This window comes from Canis lupus, chromosome 11 (assembly GCF_048164855.1).
Source record: "Canis lupus baileyi chromosome 11, mCanLup2.hap1, whole genome shotgun sequence".
Taxonomy (NCBI): domain Eukaryota; kingdom Metazoa; phylum Chordata; class Mammalia; order Carnivora; family Canidae; genus Canis; species Canis lupus.
In genome coordinates, this window is record NC_132848.1 from 38,486,332 (window position 1) to 38,501,142 (window position 14,811).

Genomic DNA, 14,811 nt, shown 5'->3' on the forward strand with positions numbered 1-14,811 from the left:
ATCTGTTTGGGTGGTAATTATTTTCTAAAGTAGCTTGTTCCAAGACAAATTGCTCAGAGTTGTCACTTTCTTCTGGTTTCCATTATATCTGCCTCTGCCACCATTCACAAACCTGGAGACAACTCAGCACAGTGTTTTGTTTTGTTTGTGTTTTTGAACAAATACTCTTTTTAGACTCAGAATAAATGAAGTTTGACTCTGTTTATTTATTTGTTTTCCTGCATGACTGAATTGACCATTTGATCCACTTCATCACATTTTCCAAGTCTTCCTTCACTGTCCACGAGGATGTACAAGCAAGACAAAAAGCAGACATAAACCATGCCAGTGGGCAATTATTTATTAACTCAAATATTATAACTGGGTTCTCTTCAGTGCCACTCTAGTCTCTGCCTTTTAATAAAAATGATGATTCTCCCTTGAATTAAGTTTTTGTGCTATTTATATTTAAAAATATTGTTGCACTTCCTTTTAGACCATGACTTTTTTGAGGCCCACTAGCAATCATCTTTTAAATAAGAATACAAATTTTTCCTTGGCTCAGCATTTTAGGTTCCCTCTAATTCAATCCCAACTTGTCTTTTTATACTACTAATAATGATGACAATGATGATGATAATAATAAAGTTTATTGAGTGTTTTCCATGTTCCAAGTACTACGGAAGCTCTTTACAAAGATGATCTCAATTTGAGCTCCATAGCATGCCTATAAATGAGGGAAGTTCTATTATATCTTTTTTACAGATGAAAAAACTAAGGTTCACATAAGTTAAATTAAAATTTGCCCAAGAATATAATTATTAAGTGGTAGATTTACCTACAAATCCAGATATGGTTTTAAAATTTATTTTTATTTATTTCCTTTTATTTCCCCCCCCTTTTCTCCTTATTCTTTGTATTCTTCCTTACTTAAAATCTCTGCCTTCCAAAAATATTCTCCTGTAGTACATGACTACCATTCCTCTGGATATTATAAGCTCTTTGTTCTTTCTGTCTCTGTTCATGATCTGTCCACTGTCTCTTCTCCAGTCCATTAAGGAGCTTCCTTTCCAATCTAGGGAAAGCATCAGGGCAAATGTTATCCATAGGAAAGGAGTTCAGCAATTGACTGAAGCAATCTATGAAACATAATTCATGGAAACCCATATGGTTGAGACAATGTAGGTACAGAACCCTAGCAAAAATAATTGGGTACAATGACAAGGAAGAGAAAGTATCTATGCAATAAGCAGGAATTAACATTTACCACATGCTTACTATGAGATATATGACTTAATATGCACGGTAATCCCTTGAAGGAGGAAACCATTTGTGGCAGGGAAACTCTAAGATGGTCCCAAATGATTACCACTTGGTACTTTTAATTGTGAAATCCCATCCCTTGAGTTTGAATTGCTTCTAACCAACAGAATATGTCAAAAGTAATGGGATGTCACTTTGTGGTTAAATTACATAAGATTATGATTTCTGTTTTGCTAGTTGACTCTCCCTATTGCCTTCTTGGCTTGCATGCTTTGGTGAAGTAAGCTGCCATATTGGAGTTCATGTCTCAAGGAATGGAAGGTAGCATCTGGTCAAAAATCAGCTAGGAATGGAGGCCCTCAGTTTAACAGCTCTTAAAGAGTTGAATTCTGCCAGCAACCACATCAGCTTGGTAATAGATCCTTCCACAGTCAGGCCTTCATTTAAGACTCCTTGGCAGTGACCTTGTGAGAGTCCCTGTTTCAGATGCAGGTATGTCTTACTCTGAGTACTCCAGCATTTTTTAAACCACTCCATATTTCCTCCTATAGTTTATGACAGATTTCTACTAAACAGCTTAAGATATTTAACAATTCTCTTTATGTGTGAAGACAAAATTGTACATTTTGCTGCTCTGAAGACCAGATGAGGTATAAAAGAAGGGCAATTTTTATTTAATAAATAATTTCCTTTCAACCTGTTAAATGTTACAATGGAGTTGAAGGAAGCAAAGACCAGACTAGAACTGTCGTAGAATCTTTTCCTTTAAAATGATTGTCATTATCTCTCTAGTCTCAGGTCACCAGATTTACTTTCTCAAGAAGGTGTTTGCCAATGCCTAAGTAGAGAGTTTTTTTTTTAAAAAAGTTATATTTGGAGACAGCATTATCTGTATTTATGAGGCTAGGACATTTGACTGACATCGGTTCCGTCTTTTGCCCTGTTTAGATATTCACTGTTCTTTTTCTCTGATGCTTTACTTGACTGAGCTAAACCAGAAAACTACAAACAATTTATTTTAACATAGGGCAAATTTCATGTTCACTGCTCTCCACAGGCTTGTTTGTCTTGCTATGACCTTGAATAGAAAGAAATACATCCATTAATCAAGTAGAGATGTAATGAAGCCATTTGATGATTACATTCTCAAGGCAAAAGTGCAATCTATATCATATAATTGAAAGATAGATGCTTCAAAAATATTTCACTCGTTTGTGATATTCTATTTATTGAAGAGAACATTAATATGCTTATAGTTCAATTATAAAAGTTCACTTTCAATTATAAAAGTTGTATATGTTTAATTGTGATGAACAGAAAAGTATTTTGATCATGCAACTTAATATTGAATTTTAATATCATTAATCTCAGAGTGCAGTGAAGAGTGTGTCCTCTCTGTAAGCATGATTCATCCCACAAGTATGGAATTCTTAAATCATTCTTCATCGACCTTCTCCTACTGGTCTATGTATTTTTTCCATCTCAAGAACAAATGCTATTGAAGCTGACAGATCTGGAGGCAGATTCACAAAGGAATCTTTTGTGTCTGCCTTGACAATTAACATTTACTTTGAATTAACTATTGTCCAGGGCACTACACTTTGAAGAGCTTCATCAATTTGCAGCAGGTGTTAATGTTCACTGGCATATTTCACTAGATGGGATTGCATAATGATGTTAGACTAGCTAGTTGAACTTCAAAAGGAAAAAAATGCAGAAAATTCAGGGATTTCATTTCTTCTTAGCTCTAAGGATCATTCTTTCAGCTCTGCCAACTGGAACAGAACAAATGAATTATGAATATTAGCCAGCAAAGTGAAATATTTGCCTCAAATTATTAAAGTCAACATTTTTTGCCTGAAGTAAGTGCAACATTTTTTGCCTGAAGCCTTCCATAGGTAGCATTCCATAAGTGTATGACTATTGCTCCAGCATAGATTCTATAAACAAATTTCCCTGAACATTTCAGTATGATTTTTCAGTTTCTATTGCAGTTTTAATCTAACTCCAATTTTTTCTTGTTTTCATCTTAGCCTTGCATTTGGGAAGAGACAACACACCTACACGACATTAACAAACTGCAGAATCAAAAGCCAAATCTCCCAGCATTTGGAGAACAGTGATGGATCGCCCAGCGCTATGCCACTTACATGGGGAAGATGTGTCTTACTTTCCAAAGAAACTTTAGTTTGCCAACTGCTCTATACCTTCCTTTAGGAAACTAGAACTTGTCTGTTTGGTTAATGATTACAGATTCAAAGGAATTCATTTTTTAAAGCGAAATTCATGACTCATTGTTTGAATTAACACTCCTCCACCCCAGCCCACCCTCTGTTTTCTATATTGTTAATGTTGATGAAGAAGTCATCACATCTTATTGATTCTGTTCTCCTGGCTTCCTCTGCATCAGGATATAGCACAAATGGGAGTCGTCAACTCATTAGAGATAGCCACTTTAATAGTGACCTCATCAATCCAGTCTGTTTCCACATTAGAGATGCCATGAGAATTTCTACTTCAGAGAGTTCATCTTTATAGTTTTGCCGTTGTGCATACACCCAGGTGAGAAGAGGTTTCTAAGCTAGTGAGACAGAACTAGAGAAGTTGACATGTTATTGTAGAATGAATAGGAAAAGCTCGGGGCACTTTACTAAGGATCTGAAAGTAGATTAGATTTATAACCTGCCTACAGTTATTTAAAAATACACACACAGCTCTTACAGATCGATATTCTTGAAAATGCAAACTGGTTAGTGTTTTCTCTTCTAAATAAAGGAGGCTAGATTGATGGAGAGCCCATTACTTCCAAATTTAATCACCTCCAGGCAATTAAAGCAATTTTGTGTTTTCTACTTTAGTGTTCCCCTGGAACGACAGCATCTGGACAACTTTAATTACCGTTTCAATTCAGTAAAAGGCACAGAAATGGCAAGTGTGGTGATCTAACGGCTCTTCTCCTTATTGGTTTTTTTGTTTTGTTTTGTTTTGGTTTTTTGTTGTTGTTTTTGGATTTCTTGACTGTGGGATTTTATTTTCTGTTAGTGCCAGGGGAAGTGACTACACATTTGAGGCTGCTTGTCCTTCCAGGGAATTGAAGGACACCCATGAGGAAGCTGAGATGAGGGCATTGAAATATTTAATGGACACAGTGTTGCTGATGGACTCTCTCTGATGTAATTCTTGATGTCACTTTAGCTATCTCTTTCAGTCCTCTGCTCATATTCTGTCAGAACTAACAGTCTGAAAAGTAGTCCCTGGAATGCAACCGGAATGTTGTAGAGACTGAATGCCTGATGCTGGCCATTAAGTGACTAGGTCACTGCAATTCGCGATCACTCACTGGGTGCTGCTCTTCACCAGCTCCTAAGGTTGGGTGAGCCCGGCCGCAGTCCATTATATACTGGAAATGGTATATCATGGAGCCTGTCTAGGCAGGGCCAGGGGCACAAGTAGTTTGTGTGATAGGAGCTCAGATCTTCTCATCACTGCTTCTATTCTACTAATGTGACTCTTGGAGACAAGACATGCCTGACCATTCTACCCCAAGAACATTCTGTTTAACCTAATTGACTTATGAGCTTGCTTTGCAGAAAGTTAACCTACTGCCACAAGACCGAGTAAGACTGGGAAAAACTGGGAAGGAGTCTTGCAGCTGCACAGAAAGGACCGAGAATGAATAAAAGTAACCTCCATGACAACACACGTGAGATGTCCCCGGACTCCACCATTTTTTCTACTTATGCCATAAGTGCCTAGAGGTCATTGGGTGGCACCTGAGCAGAAGTAGTGAGGTCTTTTTCCTTACCTCACCTTTCCAAATGTCCAATCACCTCCATCCACCTTCCAGATCCCCACTCCCTCGTAAAATCCCGTAAGTGCTCAGGTCCCCCTATCCTGGGGGAGACGGATTTTAGAAATTTACTCCCTGCTCCTTGCTTGGTGCCCAGCAATAAAACTCTTTCTCTGCTGCAAGAACTGCTGTCATTGTTTGGCTTACCGTGCATTGAGCAGGACCCTTGTCCAATAATAAACACTTCTTTAGCTAACAGCTGTGATTCCATAGAAGATCCCTATAATCAGATGATAAAGCATTTAAAATTTCATGCTTGATTCACAAATAAATCAATTTGGTATATTGATGGGAGCAGAAATGGATTGCTGCCACATTATACCCCCACTAGCTTAGCTCTAAGAGACTGTGGATAGGATACATTCTTCCACTGAGCAAGGCTGGAGCAGTAAACCTGGTCATAAACTTGCTGTGGAGAGAACGATGGCCTGAGGTAAGGACTCCCGGGTAATGGCTGAGGACTTGTTGGTCAAGTGACTGGAAAAAAAGCAATAAATAAATAAATAAATAAATATTATTTATTTATTTATTTATTTATTTATTTATTTATTGCAGCCACATTTTAATCCATTTCACATCTAAGACCAGGCTCCCAACTAACCCCTTCTGCAGCTACCTCACTGTATATACCCATCCTCATTCAGTCCATCCCCAAACAAATTCTGACAATGACACATGAGCTGCACATAGCTGGCTGGCCTACCAGGTCCTTTATGCAGTTGAATTTATAAGGGGACACCAAGGTAAGATAAGTAAAGTTCCAGTTTGAGGGCCTCCATCTCCCTCCCCTGAATCTCGATCCACTGGCTGCCAAAGCCGGAAGGGGTTTGGGATAGGGTACTTGGTCACGGGAAAAGCTGCTATGGTTGGCCCAGCAGATGGGCAGAAGGGAAGGTTTCACTTCTTCACAATCTGAATAATATCCTCTTCCTCCAACGTATGGTCTTTACCCACTTTTTGAGGATTATGTTTCACAGACAGACCCCAGACCAAAGCGTATTTAAATTCTTTGATAAGATTTTTATGAATCTTCATGCAGAAATCCTCCACTGTAGTCCTGGAATAAGGCAGCACCACTGGAGATGTGTAATCAGGCAACTGGCCTTTGAGTTTGGTGTAAATCCTCACTAGTTTCAGATAGTCCCAGATCTTTTCCAATAGGTCATCAAAATTCCAGCGGTGATGGGCAGAAATGGGTACACAGTGAAGCACCTTATAAATGATAGCCAATTCCTCAATGGAGATCTGATCAATCTTATTCAACACATAGATACAAGGGATATAAACTCTGTTTCCTTCCACCACATCGATGAGGTCGTCTGCTGTCGCATCACTACGCAGCATCACATCAGTATTGTGAATTTTGTATTCAGCCAGAATGCTCTTCACAGTCTCAGCATCCAGCTCACTCTGAGGGCAAGTGGCCGTGAGATTAATGCCTCCTTTATCCTTCTTCTTAAAGCCAATGTTGGGGGGTTTGCTGTTCAAATGAATGCCAAAGCCTTCCGGCTCATTTTCAATTATCTTTTTATGTCCCAAGGGTTTCAGGACATCCAGAACAATCAGGATCAAGTTACATGTTCGGGCCACTGCAATGACTTGACGGCCTCTACCTTTCCCATCCTTGGCACCCTCAATGATACCTGGAAGATCCAGGAGCTTCTCCTGGCCCACCACCACCACCACCTTTTGGGGTAATGAGTTCTGTACGAAGCTTAGCAAGGCGAGCCTTAAGCAGCCCTAGGTGGTGTGCTGTGGCCTTGTTCTTTTGAGTCCGAGCCATCTCGGCTTCTATCTCCACGATCTCCGCTAAGGTGCTGCTCATGATGGCGAGTCCCTGGGAGGTCGCTGGGGAGCGTAGCGGCCTCTGCATAGATGACCACCCCCAAAAAAGCAATATTGGAAGATGGGAGATAAAGTTAGGGAAGAGGCATGTGAATGAATCTATGGGAATGGGCAAACAGTATGCAAATATCTGTGTCTCATATCAGAACCTGCTAGAAAGCATCTACCTCAGAGGGAACACTAAATCAAGTAAGTGGATGACTTGTCCACACCAGCCTCCATAACTGAGCACTCTCTGCTTGCCCAATGGAACTATGCATTCATCTCTATCATGCATCTCTATTGTAGGGGAAGAGATATCTACCATTGAATTTATGAACTGTTAGCAACAGAGATAATAAGAGGTAAAAATGGACCTCCACATAGTCCTATCCTGCATATATTTAAAAGAGATCAACCAGACACTTGAGAACAAGTCAATTTCCATTTTAGGGAAAGTGGTTATTTGTCTATAATGAGATTGATATGTGTGCTAGGTCTGGGTTTACCTCCCTTTCCCCAGTGCCTCAGTGTATGCTATTTGTAGCTTCATGGTGTTTTTGACTTAACTAACATGGTATCCCCCAGGGCCATGGATACATGATTATGGGATCCATTATTTGTACCATTTACTCCATTATCCAGAAGCTGCTGGCCTGATAGCGCATCAGAATTGCCTCTGTAAGGTACAGCCTTGGTGTCACTTTATTTTTTTTAAAGATTTATTTATTTATGATAGACAGAGAGAGAGAGAGGGAGAGAGAGAGGCAGAGACACAGGAGGAGGGAGAAGCAGGCTCCATGCTGGGAGCCCGATGTGGGACTCGATCCCGGGACTCCAGGATCGTGCCCTGGGCCAAAGGCAGGCGCTAAACCGCTGAGCCACCCAGGGATCCCCTTGGTGTCACTTTAGAGATGATACTATGAGGACTTGGATTCTGTTCTTTATACATGGTGTCCTCTTTGAATCAATAACTTTTATACAATATTGTGTCCCTAATAGAGTACCTGGATTCAGGACCCATGGAATGGAATTAGTTCTCACCATTTTATCTCAAAATTTCCTATGGAGCGCTTATGCTTCCTGTTCCTATAGCTTTGATTTATTGTATCAGAGACCTTCGTTTCAGGTGTGAGTAGGGGGTGCTTCTAACCAAAAAAAGACAGTGGAGATTACATTAAACCTAAAATTGTGACTGGTCATTTTGCAATTCTTATGCCAGTAGGCAATGAAAAAATTATATTGGCAGAGGTAATGAATTTTTATTATCATGAGCAGGAAGTTGCTGCTACTTAACGTGGGTGGGCAGGAATATGAAGAAACATAGGTAACTCACTGAAGCACTTCTTGGTGCTTGTATTTCCAGTGAAAACTATGAATGGGCAATTGCCCCAATCATAGCCTAATAAGAACATGGTAAGATGGATGGTTAAAAAGGGAAATAATGAATATAATTTCTGTATCAGTGCTCCTGTTAGTTAGTTGGTCTTTGATCTGTCTCTGGACACCTTTACCACACCTAGTATCGCCATGTCTCATCCAGAGAGGTCTCTACTTGACTGGAAATATCCTTAGCCTTTTATAGGAACAACCTGCCAGTATAAGCGCTGTATAAACCTTTATCTATCCTTTCCCCATCTTTGCTAAACTCCTAAATCAAAATCTTTTTCAATGAAGTGTCTGCTTTTGGGAAACCTCCTGTGTCGTGGGGTTCCTCCTTGGTGGATTCTCTGAGTCTCACTCCTGGGTTATATGAGAGTTACTATGTTTGAGAATATGATTCTCTAGATCCATAGACATTTTTATATTGCAGCAAATCTTATTTCCTTTAAGCTTCTAACTTGAGTCTTTGCAAAACACGATCATTCATTATTTCTTCAAATGCAGTAATGAAAACCTTAAAGTATCATCACTGGTGTCTTTCTGACCTCCCAAAAATGACTGTACTTCAATTCACAGCTCTCTGAATACTGCTGGGATATTGCTTACATTTCCTTTCTCACTAAATTTGAGCCACTTTACTCTAGAAAGCTGTTTTAAGTAACAATAAAGCAAAATGAGGTGAAAATACATAAAACTTACTTGATTTGCCTTTTCTCAGATTGTGAGCTGTGTAATGAGGGACTATAAAAGTCATTTGATAAAGTGGTATCCAATTAGACATATGGAATTATCAGGCACGGAGATTTATAAGCCTGAAAAGTGTGCTAAATGAGAGTTAATTAACTGAACAATGGAACTCTCTCAGCAATATTGTGCAGTTTTTAAAGTAGAAGTTTTTAGATACTTTTCATTAGGTATTTTTCTAGACTCAATTAAGATGAAAATTTCAAATTCTGTTATTTTTTATCATTTGCTGCTAAAATGATATACCATATTAGTGTCTGATTATTAATCTTGCATTCTGTGTCTTCCTATTTGTATTAGTTCTTTCCAGTGTTTTATTGATTTCCAGAGATTTTCTATATAAACGAACATGTAATTCACAAATAGATATAGTACTGTATAGTACTGTATTCCCAACTTATATGCTTTTTTTTTTTTGACCTTGTAGTACTGGGTTAGATTAGTACAATGTTAAATACAAATGGAGACAGTGGTCATCTCAAACTTGTTCCCAGTTGTAGGGTGCAAATGTTCAATATGTCAATGTCACAGGGCTAAAGGATTTTTTTTTTTTTTTTGTAGATGGTCTTTAGCAGATTAGGTTCTCCTCCTTAGTTTCTTGAAGAGAGGAAGATTTGTATTTACATGTGAATGGATGATTGAATTTAGTCAGCATTTTACTTGTATGTATTTAAATTATCATATTTTCCTCCTTTGTTCTATCAATATGCTAAATTTATTGACTAACATTCTATAATTCAACCTAGCATTCCGAGTATAAATCTCTCTTGGTCATGATATTTTATCCTTTTTATATATTTATGGATTTATTTTGCTAATGTTTTGTTGAGAATTTTTATGATAGTTTTATTGGTCACTAGTTTGTCTACTTAATTTAAATTGCAAAGTTTGTTGGAATTTTAATAATTCAATTTTTAATAATTTTTTACTATTTTTTCTTCTTTTTCCTTTTTTAAAATTTAATTTTTCCTATTCTTTTACAGCCTTTAGGAACTACAGTGATCAATTCTTCTCCATTCCTAATATTGGCAATTTGCATTTTCTCTGTCTTATTTTCTTGATTAATCTATCTACCAGTTGTCAATTTTGTTAAACGTCTCAAAGAATGAGATAATGATTTTTTTAACTTTAGCTCTTATTTTTATTATTCACTTTCTTCTAAAGGTACCTGAGAACCTGGGTTTTAAAAATATTTTTCCTTCTTTCATTTAGAGTGAATACTTCTTATTGAGCTATCTTCATTATTGATATTTTCCTCTGTCATCCTTCCCTTAAACAATTTAGTGAAATTTTTTTTCGCTACTGTAATTTTATGTTCTAAAACTTTGGCCCTTTAAAATTATTTTTACTTTCCTGATGAGATTTTTTTAATAGTTTCACTCAATATATATAAAATATAAAAATATACATAGCTATATGCACATATGATATGGTGTATATGTGTTATGTACATATACATGAATACAATATATGTGTGTTATACACATACAAAAGACAACTGATACCAACTCCTACATCAGTCAGATGTAATTATCAGAGAGAAACTTTAAAGTAGCTATTATAACTATGCTCAATGAGATAAAAAGATATGCCTACCAAGCTAGTTATAACTGCTTGTCTTTTCTTATAAAGTTATTTCATAATTTTCCATTAGAAATTATATCCACAGCATGCCATAGACTTCCAGATTGTGTTTTTGATGTTATAAATTTGAGTTGTGGAAAATCTGGATTTTCTCCCAGCTTTGAGGAATACCCCTGTTTTGTCTTCGCAGGGAACACACCCAGATTCACTTGCGTCCTTCCATAGTTGGGGTGGCAGCAGCTCAGGTCTCAGCTCAGTTCGGCCTGCCTTGGCTGCAAATCACTTTTCCTTGTCCTCACACATGCATGGTCTAGGGATCTTGGAGTTTTGGGCTGAATTCAAAGCATATTTAGGTTGGCATATAATTTTTCAAAACATTTTTTTATAATTGTTTGTATATCTGTGTTGTTGTTTATAATCTCTTATCTTTCATTCATGATTTTATTTACTTGACCCCTTTCTCTTTTCTTTTTAATAAATATGGCTAGGAGTTTATTAATTGTATTAATTCTTTCAAAGAACCAGCTCTCAGTTTTCATTGATCTGTTCTACTGCTTTGTTGTTGTTGTTTCTGTATCACTTATTTCTTCTCTAATCTTTATTATTTCCCCTCTTCTGCTGGCTTTAGGCTTTATTTGCTGTTCCTTTTCTAACTCCTTTAGGTTTAAATTTAGGCTGTATATTTGAGACTTTTCTTGTTTCTTGAGGTAGGGCTATATTGCAATATACTTCCCTTGTAGGACCACCTTTGCTGCATCCCAAAGGGTTTGGACTGTCATGTTTTCATTTTCATTTGTTTTCATGTACTTTTTTATTTCACCTTTAATTTCCTGTTAACTCATTCATTCTTTAGTACAAAAACTCCATGTATTTGTGATCTACCTTTTTTTTTTGGGGGGGGGGGTTGACTTCAAGTTTCATAGCATTGTGGTCTGAAAATATGCATGGTAGGATTTTAGTCTTTGTACTTGTTTAGGGCTGATTTGTGACTCAATATGTGATCTATTCTGGAGAATGTTCTGTGTGGTCTCCAAAAGAATTTGGATTCTGCTGTTTTAAAGATGAAATGTTCTGAATATATCAAGTCCATCCAGTCCAGTGTGTCATTCAAAGTCATTTTGTCCTTGTTGATTTTCTCCTAAGATGATCTATTCATTGCTGAACTGGGGTGTTAAAATCCCCTACTATTATTGTATTATTATCAATGAGTTTCCTTATGTTTTTTATTAATTGATTTATATATTTGGGTACTCTCAAGTTGGGGGCATAACTATTTACAATTATTAGATCTTCTTGAGGGACAGACCCCTTAATTATGATATAATGCCCTTCTTCATATCTTGATACAGTTTTTGTTTAGAAGCCTAGTTTGTCTGTTATCTGTATGGCTATTTTGGTTTTCTTTTAATGTCCATTAACATGATAGATAGTTCTCCATCCCCTCACTTTCCATCTGTGGGTGTCTTTAGTCCAAAATAAGTCTCTCATCAGCAGCATATAGATGAATACATCTTGCTACTCACTTCTGACCTGTTAGTTTCTGGGGACAGATCTGCTGTGAACCTGATCTTTCTTCCCTTGTAGGTCAAGGAATTTTTTTCCCCTTTCTGCTTTTGGGAGATTTCCTTGTTTGTGTATTTTGTGAATTTGACTATGATTGGTGATGGCCAGCTTTTGTTGAATTTAATGGGCATTCTCTGTGCTTCTTGGATTTTGATGTTTGTTTTTTTCCCCAGATTAGGGATGTTTCAGCTATAATTTACTCAAACATGATTCTTTTTCTTTTTCTTCTACTTCTGGGACTCCTATGATATGAATGTTATTATGCTTTAAGGAGTTGCTAATTTCCCCAAGTCTACATTTATAGACTTTCTTTCTCTCTTCTTTTCAGCTTATTTTCCATAATGGTATAATCTATATCACTGATTTGTTCTGAGTCATTCATCCTCATTATATTGCATGCATTTGGTTTTACAACTTGGTTGTGGCAAAGTTTTATTTTGGACTAATTTTTAGTTCTTTTATCTCTGCAGTAATGGATTCTCTAGTATCTTCTTTGCTTTCCTCAAGTCCAGCTAGCATCTTAATGATTACTGTTTTAAATTCTGGTTACCATACCTTACTTGTATCTATATAGATTAAATCCCTAGCCATGACTTCTTTCTGTTCTTTCTTTTGGGGTGAATTCCTCTTTCTTGTCATTTTTGTCTGGGTCACTCTTTTTTATTATGTGTGTGATTATTAGGAAAGCCTGTTGTATTCCTGCTTCTTAAAGTAATGACTAATGCTATATTAAGAAGAGGTTAAAAAAAAAAAAAGGAAGCTAGATCCTAGGGTGTGTTTTTTCTTGTTAAAAGAAGCAGGCCAAAAAATAAATAAATAAATTTAAGAAAAGAAGTTAGATCCTATTTCTCCTAAAGCTGAAGCTTTGCAGCCCTCTGTGATCAGTAGACTTGGTGAGTATGAAGCGTTTGTGCTTGTTGTCTGGGGTGATGAGCCTGCTGCTCTGACTCCCAGGCAGACTTCCTTAGTGGAGATGCACCTGCAGGATGCAGCAGGGAGGGATTTAGTACAAGTGACTCCAGGCACCACTGGGTGAGGTGGTTTCCCTCCCTGAAGGTGGTCAGGGTCAGTTCACCCCTGCTGATGGGCAGGGGTGAAAATGGCATTCCCTTGCTCTCTCATCCCTGGATTGAGGAGCTTGTGTCTACCACTCTTCAGGAAGCTCTCACAGAAGAGCAAATAATAATCTCTTTTGTATCCCCAACTTCCACCAGATCCCTTCCCTCACCCTTTCTGCATCTGAGCTGTCTACCTGCCAAGTGGCACAGCACTTCTGTGTTTTATCTCAGGCATGTGGTTGTGTTTCAGAATTCCAAATTTTAGAGATCCGCATGGTGCAGATCCACACCCATTCTCTAGGGGAGGGTCTTGCTGTGCTGTGGCCAGTGCTGGCTTATCCTGGAAATTAGTTGCATGACTGAGCAGCAGCTCGGAGTTTATGGTAAAGTGCAGCTAAAAGCTGACACCAAGTTTTGCTGTCCTCAGCTAGTGTCTTTGTTCCTGTGCTACAGAACAGGGCAGCACACTGGTACTGCTTGTTCTTTTGCCCCCAGAGAAGCTGTGCCATCTCTCCCAAATGCACTCCAAGTAGAGGAACTGTTTCTCCCTATGTGTGATCCAGGGATCTTCAGACTGCACTGCCCGCTCTTGGGTCTCTGCTCTCCTTCCCCATAGGAAGTACCACCAAGCCAGCCAGCCATGACCCTGGTGATGGCTCAGACCTCTGAAACTTCAGACTCTATGCTCCACTGTTTATAAAAAGTTGCATTTTTCAGCCCCTCTCCATTTCTCAGTCCATAGTTTTGAGGAATTGTTTTTCTTGTGCAATTCCCTGCATGCATTTTCACTCTTTTTCTTTCTCTCTTGTTCCTCTCTTCATGGTCAGGGCTACCTCCTCTTTGCAGCACCTGTAGCTCTTTCTCCCCCATATCAAGTCTCTGTAGCACCTATCTTCCACAATGTGGTGTTTTTTTCTACCTCTAGTTGTTCAGTTTTGCCCTTTCAGTCCTCAGATTAATTTCTTAGGTGATCAAAATGATTTGATTTTTATCTAGCGGTGATCAAGGGACAAAGTAAGCCTAAGATCCCCTTACTTCTCTACCACTTTAACTCCTCCTTCATACTGTGTTTGTCTTTCTCTGTCTGACATGTCACTGAGCAGAAATTTGTCTTAAACTCAAAGGGTGACTCAATATGAGAATTTCTTTCTCAGTCATGGGCTGGTATAAAGAACTTTTGGCACACAGCTTTGCATGACTTCTAAATCACAGGAGGTATATATTCAGTTTCATTTGCATGTTATTAAGCTCAAAAGAACTGTTGGTCAACAATATGCAATCCAGCTGACAAGCATGCATGTATATAACAATAGATTAAATCTTTAAATTTCTAGCAACATTTAACTAAAGAAGGCAAGCCATCTGATGATATACCCCCTTGTGGCCATTTTATAACTTTATGTACACATCAAATTGCTTTTATTCATTAAAAGTTAATGAGATTCTGTCTAGATAGAAAGCATGTTATTCTTGGCTCTTTGACATTTAAGGTCCTTAGTTTAAATTCAGGAAGAACTTTTACTTCCTTTGAAGGCTCATCAACTGCCAGTAGCCTTCTATATT

General features: G+C 37.9%; 2 pseudogenes; both read right to left on the reverse strand.

The window, feature by feature from the left end:
• Window positions 1–2,286: 2,286 nt before the first annotated feature.
• Window positions 2,287–14,811, reverse strand: part of LOC140642200 (casein kinase II subunit alpha pseudogene) — a 30,922-nt pseudogene continuing 18,397 nt past the window's right edge.
• Window positions 5,774–6,972, reverse strand: LOC140642256 (developmentally-regulated GTP-binding protein 1 pseudogene; annotated as a pseudogene).